At 45.1% G+C, this 17,425-nt stretch overlaps 1 protein-coding gene across 3 annotated transcripts in view; it reads right to left on the bottom strand.

Annotated features, from left to right (window-relative positions):
• Snx29 (sorting nexin 29) overlaps nt 1–17,425 on the bottom strand; it is a 419,167-nt gene that overhangs the window by 141,854 nt on the left and 259,888 nt on the right. The gene's annotated exons all lie outside the window — the stretch shown is intronic.

The raw sequence follows: 17,425 nt of genomic DNA, 5'->3' as shown, positions 1-17,425 counted from the left end.
GAAGGGAAGGGAAGGGAAGGGAAGGGAAGGGAAGGGAAGGGAAGGGAGACAAAGACAGAGAGACAGAGAGAGACAGAGAGAAACACACAGAGAGAGAGAAGAAAAGTAGCTAATATTTCACTGTAGTTTCTTGTAATCCCCCTCCATAAAGGTGGAAGGGGGTGTGTTCTAGAACTTTTCTTCAGTACCTGAAACACAGGATAGAAGTAAACTTATCTTTATTCTGTAAATATACAAATATAATAAAGGTTAATTTATAAGGAGGTAGAGTTTCTGCAAAGATTACTTTAGAATTCTTATTGAATTTTCTGTTTCTAGAATTTTCTCATGGCTGACCAGGAAATAGGAAGCACAGTAGTGTGGAAAGAAGACCAGTGTGGGTGAAGCAACAGCTGTGTTCTATATCGGACTTTAGCCCCTAGGGAACTGGAGTGGCAAGATCAATTCCATGTGAATATGACACTGCCCCATGCTCTCTTGTCACCTGGACTATATTTCCTGAGAGAGTGAACAAGTCCACACAGTTTCAGTGACTTCCTGGAGGGTGGGGTGCTGCTACCAGCCTGTTGCTTGCAACAGCTTCTAAGACTCCTGGACTATGTGCTGGGCAAACGCCGAGGTTCTGAGGTAAGATACCAGGCTCTGGTGCCTGCCAGGATGCTTCCTTAAGCAACCATTGAAACTCTCTGAGACCTGGCTTCCACATATTCTGGAAGATGGTGACCCCAGTACCCACCTGCAACCCTGGCCCACAGACTTGCTGCTCCTGGGCACTTCCAAGGCTAGGTAATTGAAGATGAGTTACTGCCCTGGGCCACAAGGGGCCACTATTCCCTGTACACAGTATCAGGTACCAAGTCACATCTACAGCACCCTACAGAACTTTCTGCAATAACCAGGGAAACCAGGCCTCTGCCATGTTATCAAATGCTCAAAACAACTCTCTGCAACAGTCCTTCTGCCATCCATTTCACAGGTGAAAACACTAAAAAACTATGTCTACCAAGACACTGCCTGGTATCGCCCCCACCTCCCAGCACTGTGCCCAATACAGGCAGCAGCAAACAAGGTGGACAGTAAACAACTGCAAGACATGTGGTTCTCTGAAGGAAAAGGCCTTTGGGTCAAAAGGAAGAATGAGGAACTAGACTCAGTATGGATACAAGCATGAAGACCTATGGTCTGATGCCCAGTGGGGTAACACAAACATCTGGAATCCCAGCAGTGGTGTGGGAGGGCAGATGCAGAGATAGAAGGATCCTCAGAAGCACATGGACAGGGTGAACTACAGCTAGAAGGCAAGGACTGACACTAACTGTGGCTCTCTGATTTCCATGTATGTGCTGGGGCATGTACATACCTGCACTTACACACATGAATTACCCTCATGCATACATGCGCACGTGTACACACATACACACAGATCGCTCAGACAAGTGTATTAAGTCCAACACCACTGGGTAAAAAGCAAAGGGACATTTCATATGTGTACAAACACATCCTCAGTGACCTAACACATGCTTCTAGTGAACCATGGGCTAGCAGAGGCCAAAACACAAATAAGACAGATGCATTCAGCATGCAACATGTATAGGCGATGATAATTACACTTGCACCTGTTTACTGCAGAGGACTTGGAGCAGGGAGCACCGATCACTCTCCACTCATGTGACATTCTTGAAAGAGGCAACTGCAAAAGCCATTAGTGGGACCAGGTCAAAGTGAGAGCCTAAATTATCTTGACCGAACATTTCCACTGAGTCCCAGGTTGCTTTAGGCATATATTATGCAAGGCACTAGCACAAGAAAACCCAGAAGAGCAAGCAAAGCCCTTTCAGCCATGTAGAGCTGCATATCCGGCCCAAAAGCAACTTTGGGGAGGAAAGGGTTTATTGTAAGGAGTCACTGAGGCAGGAGACTGAGATGGCCAGTCATATCATGTCTACAGTCAAGAGCGGAGAGAAAATACACCTACTCTGCTTGCTCATGCTTGGCTAGCTTGCCTCACTCCTCCACAGCTGAGGGGCCAGTCCATGAAATGGTGCTGCCCATATTCAGGGTAGGTCTTCCACCTCAACCAATGAAGACAGCCCTGTAAGACATGCCCACAGGTCAATCTGATCTAGATAAATTCGAATTAAGACTCACTTCCCAGGTGATTTGAGGTGTGGCAAGTTTATGGTTAAAATCAACCAACACAAAGACTTGGTTCAAATTACCTGGATGTACTTTAGTGTGCACAGCCAAAGGAGAGTGGAACTGCATCTCTACCATGGTATGGGTGTGGTTTGTCATCCAAGAAAACATGACAGCATAGAGGCTATGTGAAAACCTTTAAGAGGTTTAAGAGGCCTGCTTGTGCTTGTGTCACTGGGGAAGCTACTCTCAGGAGGATTAAGGTAGCTTTCATAGAGCCCAAGCTTCATGAGAACTAGAAGTTGGGAGAATAAGCTTGTCTCCTTGCTTATTTATTTATTTATTTATTTATTTATTTATTTATTTATTTTAAATTTCTGCCATGAGGTGATGTAGCCAGAAGGGATGCTCACCAGAAACTTCACCAAAAGCATGTACTAAATATATATATTTTTAGCCTGACTTGGATATTTTTGCTATAATAGCAAAAGGAGGGTTAATTACAGACTGCATCCCAGGCCTCTGAAGGAGATGCTAGGCTGCTAGGAAGGAAGCCTGGAGCTGCCAGTGCCACAGAATGAGAAGCCTGCAAGAGGAAGACAGAAAGAGAAGGTAGGAGAATCAGGATTAGTATCCAGACCATGCACCATTTTAGCACTGATGCCAACTCTCAAAATTGTATGTTATGTGAGCCAACCAACTCCACCTTTTTCCCTCAGTCATTGTAAAAAAGTTTCTGAAAATGTTAAGAAGTCCAGTCAAAAGAGGGAGACACACAGATGAAAATACAAGATCAGCATAGTTGTGACAGAAATGTCCTCAGACTTGGAGGATGCCCAGGGGATAGGTCTGACCACAGTTATTCAAGAAAGGCTTCAATGAATAGCAAATGGGTCCGTGGGTAAGGGCACTTGCTGCCAATGCATTCCATCTCTGAAATACAGAGAACCAATTTCTGCAAGTCATCTTCTTGTCCTGGCTTCCTCATTCACATCATAGCATGCACGAGTATGCACACACACACATGCACATAGACACAGACACATGCATGCACCAGACATACACAGAGACCACACACAGAGAGATAGACACACATACAAGTATAAATATATATAAAAGGAAAAATGTTCAGAAAGAAAGAACAATGAAAGGCATCAAGGCATGAGATACATAAGGCAGAAAGCTGCCTTAACCCTCCTAATGCCAGCTGCCCGCTGCCTCGTTTGGTAAAGGACGGCATTTTGAAGATAAAGAGGCTCAGTCTCTGAGGTGATTGCCACACAGGCACCTGAGCGCCATCCCTAGTACTACGTAAGTGAGACTCAGTGGCAGGCTTGTAACCGCAGCACCTGTAAGCCCAGCTACCCCAGCCAAATCAGTTTAGTGAGAGACTGTGTGTCAAAAGTAAGGCACAGAGTGATTGAGAAAGATACTCAACCCTGACCTCTGTCCACATACACCAAACACACGTGTATGCCTACATATACAGAAGGAAGAGAGGGAGGGCAGAAGGGAGGGACAGACAGGTGGGAAAGCAGACAGATGGATGGATGGATGGATGGATGGATGGATGGACAGGAGAGCTGATTGATTTGGATTTTTTGTTTATTTGTTTTTCTGAAAAAGGATCTCATCATGTCACCTATTGGCCATGGAATCTAGATCCTCCTGCCTCTGCATCCTGAGTACTAAAGTTACAGGCAAACATGCCTTGCCTGAACGTGGAGCACACCTCCCCACTCACTATTCACTTAGGAATCATCCGAGACAATTGAGAACAGATGCCTCAGAGAGATGCCCACACACTACTGAGTGGCCCTTGACAAGAAGGTTCCCTGCCTCACTCAGTCCTACCCAACTTTTCCAGGCTTGCCCACCCTGACTGTTCCTATACCCAGACAGACGAGAAAGGAAAAAATAACAAAAATTAAATTAGAATACAATCACACTGATTTTTTTAAAAAAGCAAATCTAATTCTTTTGTACTCAGAAACTGCCAAGATGTCAACCTCACATAAGATAATAAATAAGAAGAACCAGCAGGTTCCTTCCAAATATTTAATTAATGTGTTTTATCTGCTTCAGCACCTGGGAACAATGGGCCACAGGTTGGAAGATCAAGTCTAAACCTTCACACTGAATTCTGGGTGTTGTATGAGCCTGTCACAACCTTGGTGTTACTTAAATGCAGGTTTTTCCTGTTATTATTAATTAGGCTTTTTCCTAACAGTCAGTATCAGAATTAACCTTCAAAGAAGAGCTACCAGAATGCATTTAGCTAATTTTTATGAAGCAAGCCTTTCCTGATTACTGTGTCTGGCTTTCCAATCATTCCTCTTGAGTAGAGTTTCTCTGTCAAATAAAACAGTTGATAATATGCAAATAGATGCCTTGTGACCTCTTCTTGGAAATTCCCTAAGGGCTTCAAGAACTTGGGCTGGAATGGTCCTCATCCTTTCTTCCACTAGGGCAGACCTGCAGACTGGGGTCAACTGCCAGCCAATGGCACATTTCACACAGACAAGTCAGTCAAGTTTGGGTGGGTCGGTGTTTTTCTGCATCTGTCCCAGGGCAACTGTTTCGCTGTTTTGATGTGCTCTACTTACTGCTATAGCAGATTACACAGTGGACTGAGGGAGGAGAGTCTGTGTCCTAGCAGAAGTAGTAGGGGGAGCCCACATTTCTGCAAGCTGAGAACCAAATCCAGTCCTGCTCCTTTGCTTCTGGCATGGCAGAGGCACAGATGCAGGGAAGAGAACAACTGTTGCTTTTCCTGTTCTCCCTTGTAAATACTGAATAGCTGCCACGGGGCTCTGCATGCACCTGTTATTGCTAATGTGTACAGCATTGCCAAAAATTCCAGTAGCCTTTTTATCTAAAGAAATTGGACATAGCCCTGGTTACATCAAGAATCTGAGCATTTGGAAAGAATTGTCCTGCATGGTTTCTTCATATCAGTCTAGTTTTCTAGATAGGATCCTTGAACGGGAATCTTAAGAAAGAATAAGTAAGTGTCTGGCATACAGTAGTTGCTTCAGAACATTCTAAAAGGAAGAGTGAGAAATTCACCATTAGCACATTCAGATGGTCCATGACTTAAAATAGGGTTATAGTTCACAAGCCCATCATATGCTGAACACACTGAAGCTGGAAATGTGTTAATGTATCCCCACTTGGGAAGACAGGCCTCCTATAGCAACCAACCCACAGGGTCAGCTCCTGATGAACTTAGCCATGCTGTCCACATAGCTATGCACTGGCTAACTGTCCATCTGCCCCAGCATACACCTTCCTTAGGAGCAGGGCCCAGTTCTTTACCCTCTTTTCCCCAGTACCTGGCTCAGAACAGTTGCCAAAAATTCCATTGCTAGATATGGTGGCACACACCTATAATCACAGCACTCAGGAGGCTGGGCCGGAGGACTGTTAGTTCAAGGCCTACTTGGGCTACATATTGAGACCCTGCCACAAACAAAAGAAAACAAAAATACCTATTGATCAATTTTCTTCAATGCTGACAATCTTATAGAGCAAGGTTCTACACGCTATGAGCAATCAACCAGACCTACCTCCACTGCCTTCTTTAGAATCCCTGGGTCACCAGATCTGTGGACTACAAAACTCTTGGCTCTGGAGGCTGGGTGCCCAAGGTTAAGGCACAGACAGAGTGGACTCCTCCTGAGACCCCTCCACCTTCAACTGCCTCTTCTCTGCATCCCTTGGCTTTTCCCTCTTATGAAGCCACCAGCTGTGGTGAATTTAAGACCTCCCCCGTCCCATGATGAGTTAAAGGAAATCATTTCCTTAAAACCCTGTCTCCAAACACAGTCACATTGATGTCAGACTGCAGCATATGAATTATCAGAGAGACAAAGAGCAATCTATCTCAAAACACAGCCTCAACCATTGCTCCAGACTAGAGCAACAGAATTGAGCACTAGTAACAGGGCCTGAAGAGCGGGCTCTCCACTCTACACCTTGAGCACCCCAGGCTAATAAAGCTATGTTCCTGTGGCTCTGTACCAGGAGGCTACAGGAAGCCTACGATGACAATATTAATTCTCTGCACCATAACCGGTGGTTTTAGCAGCCAGCCCAGCTTCCCAAGAGCAGAAAGCAGAGATTAATAAATACAGACCCACAAATCCATGATTAAAACACATGCCGGAAATGACGGACCACACTGCTTGTCAGACACTAGCCCCACAGTAATTAAGTGAGACACATGCTTTGATAACGCTGCATTGTGTATAAATAACTGAGAGGCCACACAAGGAGTATTTGGAAGGTCTGGAGTTTGGTGTTCCACAGACTGACATCCTGTGTTCAGGCTTTTCTCACTGACTTTTTTACCCCTTTGGGCAAAGATGCCATTGTTTTTCATTCATCTTTTTGCTTTCCCTTTGGTAAAGCAACAATTTCAATGAGAATCAAAGAATTTCAGTCTCAAGAGCTCACAGAGAGGGAAATGCTAAAACACCGGTTTGAGTTTTCCTATGCCCACTGCCGCTTTTGTTTGTATGTATTCCTGGGTGAAGGTACTGGAACCCCTTGGACTCCTGATGGAACTGGCACGTGCTGGAACCTGGAGGCAGGAGCTGATGCAGAGGCTATGGAGGAGTATGGCTTACTGGCTTGTGCATGCCATGTGGGTACTGGGAATTGAACCAAGGTCCTCAGGAAGAGCAGCCAGTTCTCAGGCTCGGAGCCTCTCTCTAGCTCCCTGATTTTGATTTCTAAGCACAGATTTCAGCAGTGCTTCCTACCTAGTTGCTCTCCTCTCTTCACACCCCACCCACTCATTTAATCCTCCTGCATGGTCACCAGCACGGTCACCTTTTCACATCCACTGGCACACTTGTTTATGTTTACATTAGATACACAGGCAGAAACAGAGACAGTGACACTCATGCGCGCGCGCACACACACACACACACACACACACACACGCACACTCGAATACGTCAGAGGATAACTTGTAGGAGTTGGTTCTCTCCTTCTATCATGTGGGTTCCAGGAATCATACTCAGGTCACGAGGCTTGGTGGCAATCACCTATACCCAGTGAGCCACCTCACTGACCCTACTCACTCATTTACTTCTCACAAAAAACAGGAGGGAGGAGCCATCGTCACTCTCAGCTAATATTCAACAGATGAGGAAACCAAGACTCAGCATGGCTGAGCACCTCCACCAAAGCCACACAGCCAGTGGGTGATGGAGCTTGTTCCCCACTATAAATCTACACCCAGCCTGACCCCCTATGTCTTTTCTTTGAAATACTGGGCTAAGTCACATCATGCTCCATTCACTAGCTAGATACTCCCTGAAGTAATTGAGCAGTGTGATGTTAAGACAATAATTAGCTTAGAAACCAAAGGCTAGACTTGAATCCTAAGGAGTAACCTTTGAACCTGCCTTATCAGCTGTACAAGAGTCGTAAGAATCTTCTATAGTGCTGGAGGGCACTGTCAAGGGACTCCATGGGAGTGGCACCATTTTCCTAAGCATCTATTACTTCACTGCCTCAACTGCAGGAGACAGACAAATGCCTATCCCTGACCCTAGGTGAGGTGTGGGGGATAAATGAATAAAACTGGCACTGCCTGTGCCTCTCAGGCTTTCCGTCACACCAAGAAACACAATCAAGTCTTGCAAAAAAAAAAAAAAAAAAAAAAAACCACAGCAGTAACACTAGGATATTGCCTTAGGGAACAAATAGCACGAGAGATGCGCTAGGTACTGTGCAAGCTCACACGTGCAAGGATTCTTCCCACCTGGTAAGAAAGTACCAGGCCATAGACCTGTGTCCTAGTTAGGGTTATTACTACTGCGATGAAACACCGAAACAAAAGCGACCTGGAGAGGACAGGATTTACAACTTTCAGGTAACAACATGGCATCACTGAGGGAAATTAAGACAGGAGCTCATGCACAGCAGGAAGCAGGAGCTAATGCAGGAGCTAATGCAAATGCTAATGCAAGTGCTAATGCAGGAGCTACATGGGTGCTGCTTACTGGCTTCCCTAATTCATGGCTTGCTCAGCCTGCTCTCTTATAGAACCCAGGACCACCAACCCAGGGATGGATGGCTCCACCCACAATGGGCTGGGCCCTCCCCATCAGTCACTAATCAAAAAAATGCCCTACAGCCAGATCTTATGGAGGCATTTTCTCAATTGAGAGTCTTTCCTTTCAGACAACTTTAGCTTGTGTCAAGTTGACATAAAACCAGCCAGCACAACTGACCTCTTGTCAACTTGACACGCAAATATATTGTTATTAATCCATAACCTTCCCTTTCTTATTCTTCCTCAAGATCACACATTAATATCAACATTACAATAGAAACATTCCAAACTTTAAAAGTCCCACAGCCTTTAAAAATACTTTAAAAAATACTCTCTCTCTAAAATCCGAAGTCTTTTGAAATTCAAAGTCTCTCAACTGTGGACTCCTGTAAAATCAAAAATAAACTTTCTTCTTCAAGAGGAAAGAACCAGGACACAGTCACAATCTGAACAAAGCAAAACCAACCTCTAAAAATATAAATAACTCAATGACCAGTTACTCACTGGGATTCACTCACAATCTTCTGTGCTCATCCAAGGGGCTGGGTCACTTCTCAGGCTCTGCCCTCTGGAGCACATCTTGTCTTCTGGGCTCCAGATGGCTCCACTCCACCACTACTGCTATTCTTCATGATCATTCGATGGTACTTGTATCTCCAAGATTGCTAGGGTCCTCTGTAGCAACTGGATAACACCTTCACAAATAGCCTCTCCTAGTCTCCCTTCAGGGACTCCAGTCCTGCCACACAGTGCTAAGCCTCAGCTTCTCTCCATGATCAGTACCACCTGGGTGAGTGAAATTGACAAGCTCAGCTGCCAGCATGCGGTACAATCTTAGCAGCCTTCCCCTCTCTGGAGTACAACTTCTGTGATCCTGAGCAAACACTTCTAGAAGACTTCATGTCAATATGCTGATCTTTTCTTAATCACAGATGATTCTTCAGTCCAAGTTGACCAGCATCCATTGACCCAGCAAAGGCTTAAGACAAAGGCTTTTAGTTAGTGGTTCTGGTCTCTTGTTAATCACAGTTGATTCTTCAGCTCCAGTTGACCAGACACCTCAGATTCTTCACACAAAAGGTCCAGTAGAGTCTTTGCTTCCTTCTGATACATCACAGGCCAGGCCTCCATCATCTGTACTGCTTTCAACATTCTTATCTCCTAAGCTCCTACAGAACAGTTCACCGTGCTCTCAATATTCAATGAATTTTTTAGCCAAAAGTTCCAAAGGCCTTCCACACTCCTCCCACACCCCAACCCCCAAAAACCAAAAAAAAAATGGTCTGTCACAGCAATACCACACTATTCTGGTACCAAAATCTAGGATGGATGGATGGACAGATGGACACAGAGAGACAGAGGATTTAGTAGAATGGCTTACAGGCTGTAGTCCAGCTGGCCCAACAATGGAAGGAAGGTCCGGGAGTCCAGAATCTGTTCAGTTCACAAGGTTGGATGTCTGACCTGGTCTTCAGCAGACACAAGAATCCCAAAGTAGCCCCAGTGTCTTGGAGCAAACTTACAAAGCCTCTTTCATCTCCATCCTCTGAATGTAGAAACACATCCAGAGAACCATTTTCCCTAAGGTTAAAGTTATTAGGTCCACATGTTTTTACATAATAGGACCATTTGGAAAGACATCATCTAAGCCTCCAAACCAGGCAGAACCATTTGATTCTCAACAAAGGGAGACCTTGAAGGAGACATAAAACACAAAGCCTTAAGCTTCAAAGAATTAGGTGCCCACTAGGCTCTCCTACAATGCACAACTCACCTACCCTGAGAGATGGGTCTTAGTTCCTGGCAAAACCTGCCTCCTGAGACATTTCATTTGCATGTACATTTATGCCAAATGTTCTTGTGAATGTAATTTTGGCCAAAAAGACCCTCTTACCATGGCTCAGGCAGAAGAGAGAACCTTGCTATTCAGCTGCTACTTTTCCTGTTAACCTCCTCTAGGCATCTATTCAATACCAGCCCTGGAGAAGCATCAGAAACTGAGATAAATAAGGCTGACATTAATCTTATGGTAAATGCTATGATAAAGTGAGGGATAACAGGGCTGAGAACAGGAAACATTCATTCACTTATATATTCACAATTACTGAGCAAGCACAGCAATGGAGTCAGCTAAGCCCTCCACCCCACCCCACCCATGTTCTTTTAGCTTTAGGGTAATAAAACTTGGTAAGCTAGAGCCGAACATAGGCCTACTAATTAAAGACTACATTTCCCAGAGTCCCTAGTAACTCTTTGTGACCTTACATGTAAGACAGTAGAGTGTGACAGTCAGTTATTAAAAAAAAAACAAAAAAACAAAAAAACAAAAAAACAAAAAACAGAAATAGGGGACACTGAATCCTAGGTCTGAATTCCATAAGGTCTCTTAGTGATCTCACTGAGAATACTCACCCATCCTGTTGCCTAAACCTTCTGAAAGCATGGCTGCTACATTGTGTGTATCCCAATGATAAGCTGTGTTAAGCTCAACTAACACACTCACTGAAATGAGCCCAACTTTTGGCTGGCTCTTGTCCTAGGTACAGAGTTGATAATCAGTCTCTACCGCCACAAAGCTCACACTCTAATTGAAGACAGACAACACCCAAACATACAGGAAATTTAGGAGTGCTACAGGAAACAAGACCTGTGAAGGATTAGAGGCAAATGTATGTAAGTATGTGTTGTCTTCAATACTTTTTCAAGATGTCTACAGCCCATACCTAAAGGCTACAGACATTTACATTGGCGGTGGGAAGACTGCCCCAGGCTTCCTGAGCTGCAAGCCAACAGCCCTAGGATGTGTCAGGATGACACAGGGAACACACATACACACACACACACACACACACTCACAATGGAAAAAAAGATGTATAAGCAAAGGCAAGGGGCTTTCTCTGGCCATCTACCCCGGCCCTTGGCAATGGAATCTGGAATCTGGTGAAAGCGGTCTTGATGCCTCCTTACAGCTACAGGGCTGAAAACGTTCCCATGCTCAGAGATTTCAGGAAAACAGAAACGACTCCCCAGTGCTTCAGTGGGTTTCAAATAAAAGACTTGATCTGTTCCAGTGTAGCCTGTCCCACAATCTCGATTATATGGCCAGTCTTCACATCTAACTGTCTTTTCAAAGGAAGCCCTATTCAACTAAATTACAAGTCATAACTGGATTATGATCTCCCAGGGATGTCTCATCTCATTCCCTACCTCCCCGAACTTCCATAGGAGTTATCTGGGAAAGAACATACTTCCCTGTGGAGCATGCTCTGCTTGCTCACAATTATTTTTCCCTGAACTACTGATTCTGAGTGAGTGTCTCCTTCCATGGAGCCCTGTTCCTGAATACCCAGGATCCCCAAGGCAGTCACAGCCTCCTCATCTCTCTTGAAAGTAGCTTCACTGTGGTGTGACAGTCACACAATGGATGTCACATATTCAACGTAGCCTCTGCTGATGTGTCTATGCTTTTGAAACCACCAACACAATCAAGATAGTGAACACATCCATCACTCCCGAAGCTTCCTCAAAGATCTCTTGGTAATTTCATCCTCCCATGATGCAGCCCAGGTAACAGTGATGTGCTTTCCATCAGCACAGTAGTTTGCATTTTCTATAATTCTCACACAGCACATACTAGTTTGGGCCTAACTCATCAGCAGAATAACTATTAGGCAATCCATCTTGCAGTGGTGTGTGCCAATGGCCCACTGCTTTTTATTACTGAGGAGTGGTCCACCATATGGACAAATCAGCATTCATATATTTACTGCATGGACTACTCAGGATTTTCTAGTTTGAGGCGAATACAAATAATACAAAAGCAACAACAACTACTACAATAACTAGCTGCTTGCCAGGGGTCCGTTTTTGTGATACCTTAGGAGTCAAGGCAAAAGGTTTAAGTACTATACAGAGACACTGTCTCTTCCCCAAACTCAAACAAGTAAAGCTGTTCCAATCACTGGCACATGGGTCTTTGAATGGATGTGTTTTCTTTTCTCTCAAATACCCAGGCATGCAATGCTAGCCCAGCCTTTGATGGTAGAGTGTTACCACTTTGAGAGACCTGTTTAGAAGTTGCTCCAAAGGAACGAGGACTCACTCAGTAAAGTGCATGCATCACTGTGACACATCCATGGATCTGTGCGACCACCATGAGCAGAGTCCATCCCAGAGAGAGAAGAAGGTGGTCGGGTTCAACACAACTCAGTAGCCAGTGCTGGTTTAAACATCAAGAGTCTAACTGGGCAGTGGTGGCGCACGCCTTCAATCCCATCACTTGGGAGGCAGAGGCAGGGCGGATTTCTAAGTTTGAGGCCTATCTGGTCTACAGAGTGAGTTCCAGGACATCCAGGACTGCACAGAGAAACCCTGTCTCAAACAAACAAACAAACACCAAAAAAAGAGTCTAACCCCAAGTAGTTTATTTTAGGAATATCAAAGCACAGCATGATTTGGTGGAAATTTTTCCTGGTAAAAATAACTCACTACCATGTTCACAATAAAGTTTAAAACATGATTGCATCTAACTCTTCGTAACACATATGTGATATCTTCCATAAAGATGGGCTCTATAGATTGGCTGAAAAAAAGGAGCTCATGATAAAGGTCTGGGGAAGAATCTGGTGTGGTCTAGGCCACGCGCCTAGTGCAACGGTCACCAGACTCTAAATCCTCTCCACTCCCAGCCTTCTGGGTGGAAAACAGGTTATATGTCGCCCCCCACTCCCCCTTGAAGACACAACCCTATGTGCTGAACATTCCTGGTTCTCCTAGTATTGATTTGTGAGCACAAGGACCTACATGCCTCGTCTACACACATACACACACACATACACACCACACACACACACACACACACACACACACACCTCTAAAAGCATGGTCTGTGCTGTGAGAGCACACTGGGAGCACAGGGAAGCCACTGTCTGCCTGCCACCACATCTACACTGAGCTCCACCACCTCGCTGCTTCATCCCTGCCTTCTATGTTTAGCTCCAGAAGAGGAAAGCAACCATAACCGGGCACAGAGCAGGGACTTCTGTCAAACAGCTGAAGGACATGCATAGGATTTCAGGTTAATGACATACCAATCATATCAGGCAGAAACTCTCTTAATGCAGTCTCTGTCTCTGCTAATGGCACCAAGGGACACCTTTCTGTCACCCCTCTCTCTTCAAATCAAGGTTCTTCAACTATTCTCATGGGTTAACGTTGTGCATGTCTGGCCCACAAGCCTAGCAAGTCGTGACCTGTGTCTCACTGGTTCAGTCTCCTTTCTGCATGCAACAGACTTAATGGTCTTCTAATGGAGTTAGGCACAACAGGCAGCTTACATAATCTCACAAGTCTATGACTCCCTGCCACTCTTTGCTCATTAAATAGATAAATCAATCTGTCTACATTGTCAAGACTCTGCAGCTGGGAAGAGGATGGACTTGTCTCCAGAGTACTGCTCTGCATGCTACAGCAGCCCTTATCACACAGGCGCTGCATCAGCCTCCAACTCCCCAAGGAGCCAATGTGGTTTATGACTGCTGTTTCTGCCAGGCACCCAGAGCAGTGATCAGTGCATAGTTGACACCACCAAGCACCCACAGAGTAAGCCAACAACATAAAGCAGCAATGATGGCATCACCTACCTATTAGGTCTGCTTTGAGCACTAAGGTTGGTTTCTATAAGGGCCCAATGAGTGCTGAGCTGTGTCACTTAACCCACAGGAGCTGGGTGCAGAGATGAGCCCTATAAAAGGGCTCACACACATCCTAGACCCGGAATGAACCTGGGAATGCCCTGTATGCCTCTAAAGGGAAATGATTAAGATAGTGACCAACCACAGCAGCACACAGCAGTAGATACAGGTCACAGAAGCCATACTGAGCAAGGAGCTTGGAAGAATGCAAGCTGATGGGAACATAGCAGAATTTCCTGCAGGGTGTCACCATGGTGAGGTAGTTGGCTGAGGCAAGTGACTATTAAACCAAATGAACAACACTCAGAGCAGAGGTAGCTGCTGGTCCAGGAGTCCAGGGTCAAGGTCATGGAGGAAGTGAGGGTTACCATGAGAGAATCTCAGGGTGGCAGTACTTTGCTGGCTGGTGGGGTACAGTGTCATTTCTTCGATTGTCAACAAACCATGTCCACACATTTCAACCACACCATGCTTTGACAAGAGGCCTCTGGGAGAGAACACTGTTCAGACTGACCTTGAGATATTTGTACAATCCTCTAGGCTTCCAAGATGCAAGACTCCACATGTCCCCCCACATTCTCCCACAGATAAGCTCCACACCCCTTCTTGATCTTGATGCTTTCACAGCAGATGTTTACACATAAGGTCTGTGACTCTGTACCAGAGACGGGGGAAAGGACAAGAAAACACTGCAGAGCAGTCCTTATAAGGCAGAGACCTCATGTGCCCACTCTCCACTTATCACTCACAAAACACATGTGGCAGGAATCCCCACCACCACCTGAACCAGTCATGATGTCCGAAACCGCATCCATGTCCTCCCCAGTACCCACCATTCATCCCAGGCTATCACCTGCCAGGTACATAGTGTAGATAATCCCTCAGCCTGAAGGCAAAACTCAGTTGGCATCAGCCCTTGAGGTAGTATGCAGATGCAAACTGAATGAGAATATGTGGACCTGGCATGGCCTGGGTGCCTTTTCCTCATGACACCCCACACCCTTACAGAGGAAACCCATCTTCAGAAGAAACTGCCTGTAATCCACTCAAGAGCAGAAGGCAAAGGCTGAGGAGAAAAGAAGGGCCTGACTGGGAACTCCCTCTGTGCTAGGACCAGTCACAACTTCAGTCTTACCCAGTGTCATGATACAGCTCTGCAGCCCACTGAGAGGGACACCCAGAGATATTCTTGGGTGTCCATGGCTCTCTCACCCCAAAGCTTTGATGAGCTCAGAGACAACTGCTGTCCACACTGTGGCTGGCACTTACAGGGAATCCAGTGGGGAGATCAGCCATCGAGTGACCGTCCTTACTATTTGTAGATAGGAACTTTAGGGAAGGATCGAAATGGGGAAGCCATGTGGAACCCTTGCCTTTGTCCCCAGAGGCCATGTCTTACAGAGGCCCAAGGCAACTATCACCCTTACACTTGGATGTTACCTTCAATCCCTCCTGAGGCATACAGAGGCAGAAGTGTAGAGCAGTCTTTCAGAGACACTGCCACCCTCGGCATCAGCTGTAACGGAGCAGGGATTTCAAGGCCTGTGTAGCACTTTTTGGTCCAAGATTCTGCTAATCCACTAAATGATACTTACTCTGATGAGGTCAGCACAAGGACTACATGAGACAGTACTACATGAAAGCAGTCCCCACAGGAGTAAATACTCTGCAGTGCTGAGACCAGCATCACTACCTTCCTGCAGCCTTCTGCATTGGCCCTGACATTATCACCTCCATCACCACGTCACTATGATCTCCATCATTTCCTACTCTATCACCTCATCCTCCACCTCATATTACCCTAACTCCCCAACCACCCCATCCATCCTCCATTGCCCCAGCACCATCACCTCTATCACTGTCTCTTCTCACTTCGTCTCCATCTCCTGCAACCATCACAGTCAGCTCCCCTGCATCACTCTCATTATCACTCTTCTTCCTCATACCCATGCCCCTCACCACTCATCTCCACCATCACCTTGTTCTCTACCACAATACCATCTTCATCAGCTCCTCTTCTACACCTCATTACTACCATCTTCTTCTCTATCATCATTTCTTCCTCCATTATTTCCTTACTCCATCCCTTCTTCCTTTCATCAATTCTACCACCACTACCTCCTACATCACCATAAAGATAGAGATGACAAAAATTATACCCTTAGCTGAGTCTGCTTTAGACCTTCTTGGCTCTTTCTTCACCCCAAGTCACCACATACTTTCTTCCCAATAAAGAGGCTACTTCCTGGCATACTGACTTGTTTCCTAACTTCCTTTTGGCTGCTAAAGAATTCACCACATTTTAAAAATATACCTATCTATCTACATGTCTCTATTTCACACTACCCTGAGAGGCACAGTCTTCTCCCCGCATCACTCTGTACAGGGAGGGTAAGTGTTCAGAGAACTGAACCTTACACTGCAATCCACCTGCCTCCAATTTTTGACACTCATCAGCTATAAAGTCATATATTAACCACTTCTGTGGTGGCTTAGAAGACCTATATATACACTGCATGGGTAAACTCTGCCTTTCACAGATTTCAAATAATCAGAAAGCTGATATAACCACACTTTTTATAGTGCCACACTAAGATTACTGATGTTCATAATTATGGCCCTGAGGCATGGCATGCTCAACTGCCTTCTAAATTATCAAAGATAAAATTATGTTCAGTTGCATTTTAGCATTAAGTGTATTTTAATTATATTCTCATTCTTGGAGCATTAGTAACCCACATGGCTGAAATAGATGATCTAGGCAGCTTTGTGAATAAAACATTCTGAATAAAGCTGAGATTTTCAGAATGTTCTCACAAAATCATACTCCCCAGACACTGCAGGTGAATGGCTGGGACCGTTTATAAACTGGATTATACAGTAACATTGCTGTGTGGTGCTATAGTAATGTGAGAGACAGGAAATAGATGAAGGTAGCAAAATGTTTTCCTGCTGAAAAGCTAATAATTCTCATGAGCTTCGAAAAGTCAAGGCAAAAATAGTAATATGACCAGTAGTTGCACATAATTTTATGTATATGCACGTGTGTATATATGTACATATTCTATTTATGTGTGTGCATACATTTATTTATACTTCTATCTGTAGCCCCTAACACTTCTAGAAGGCCAGAGTTTCGGATTTCTGTTGCCACTGCAAACAGCAGATAGACTAGGCGAGGGAGACAATGGGGGTGTGGGAGCTAAGATCTGTAAACGTCAAGGCACTCGCATTGGCCGTGGCGTGGCTCCAGACAGCTCCTGTTGTGCAGGAGTAGAAGTCCGATGCTCCCAGTTAGTCTGAATTTTTATTCACAAAGTCATCCGACATAAGCACATAACTGCACAGAAGAGATAAGTGGGAGAACTAACATGCTCCTGTGGGCCCCACGCAGAACCGTCGGCTATGCCTAAGACTCTCTCTCTCCTATGAGCCCCCTTTTGAACTGCAAAGTACACACTGGTAAGATGACATGTTACAGTTACTCACTCTAATGAGGCTCTAAGACACTTTTTTTTTTTTTTTT

The sequence above is a fragment of the Mus caroli genome, chromosome 16, assembly GCF_900094665.2.
Source record: "Mus caroli chromosome 16, CAROLI_EIJ_v1.1, whole genome shotgun sequence".
Taxonomy (NCBI): Eukaryota; Metazoa; Chordata; class Mammalia; order Rodentia; family Muridae; genus Mus; species Mus caroli.
Note: the sequence above shows the minus strand (reverse complement) of the source record. Positions and strands in the feature narration are given on the sequence as shown.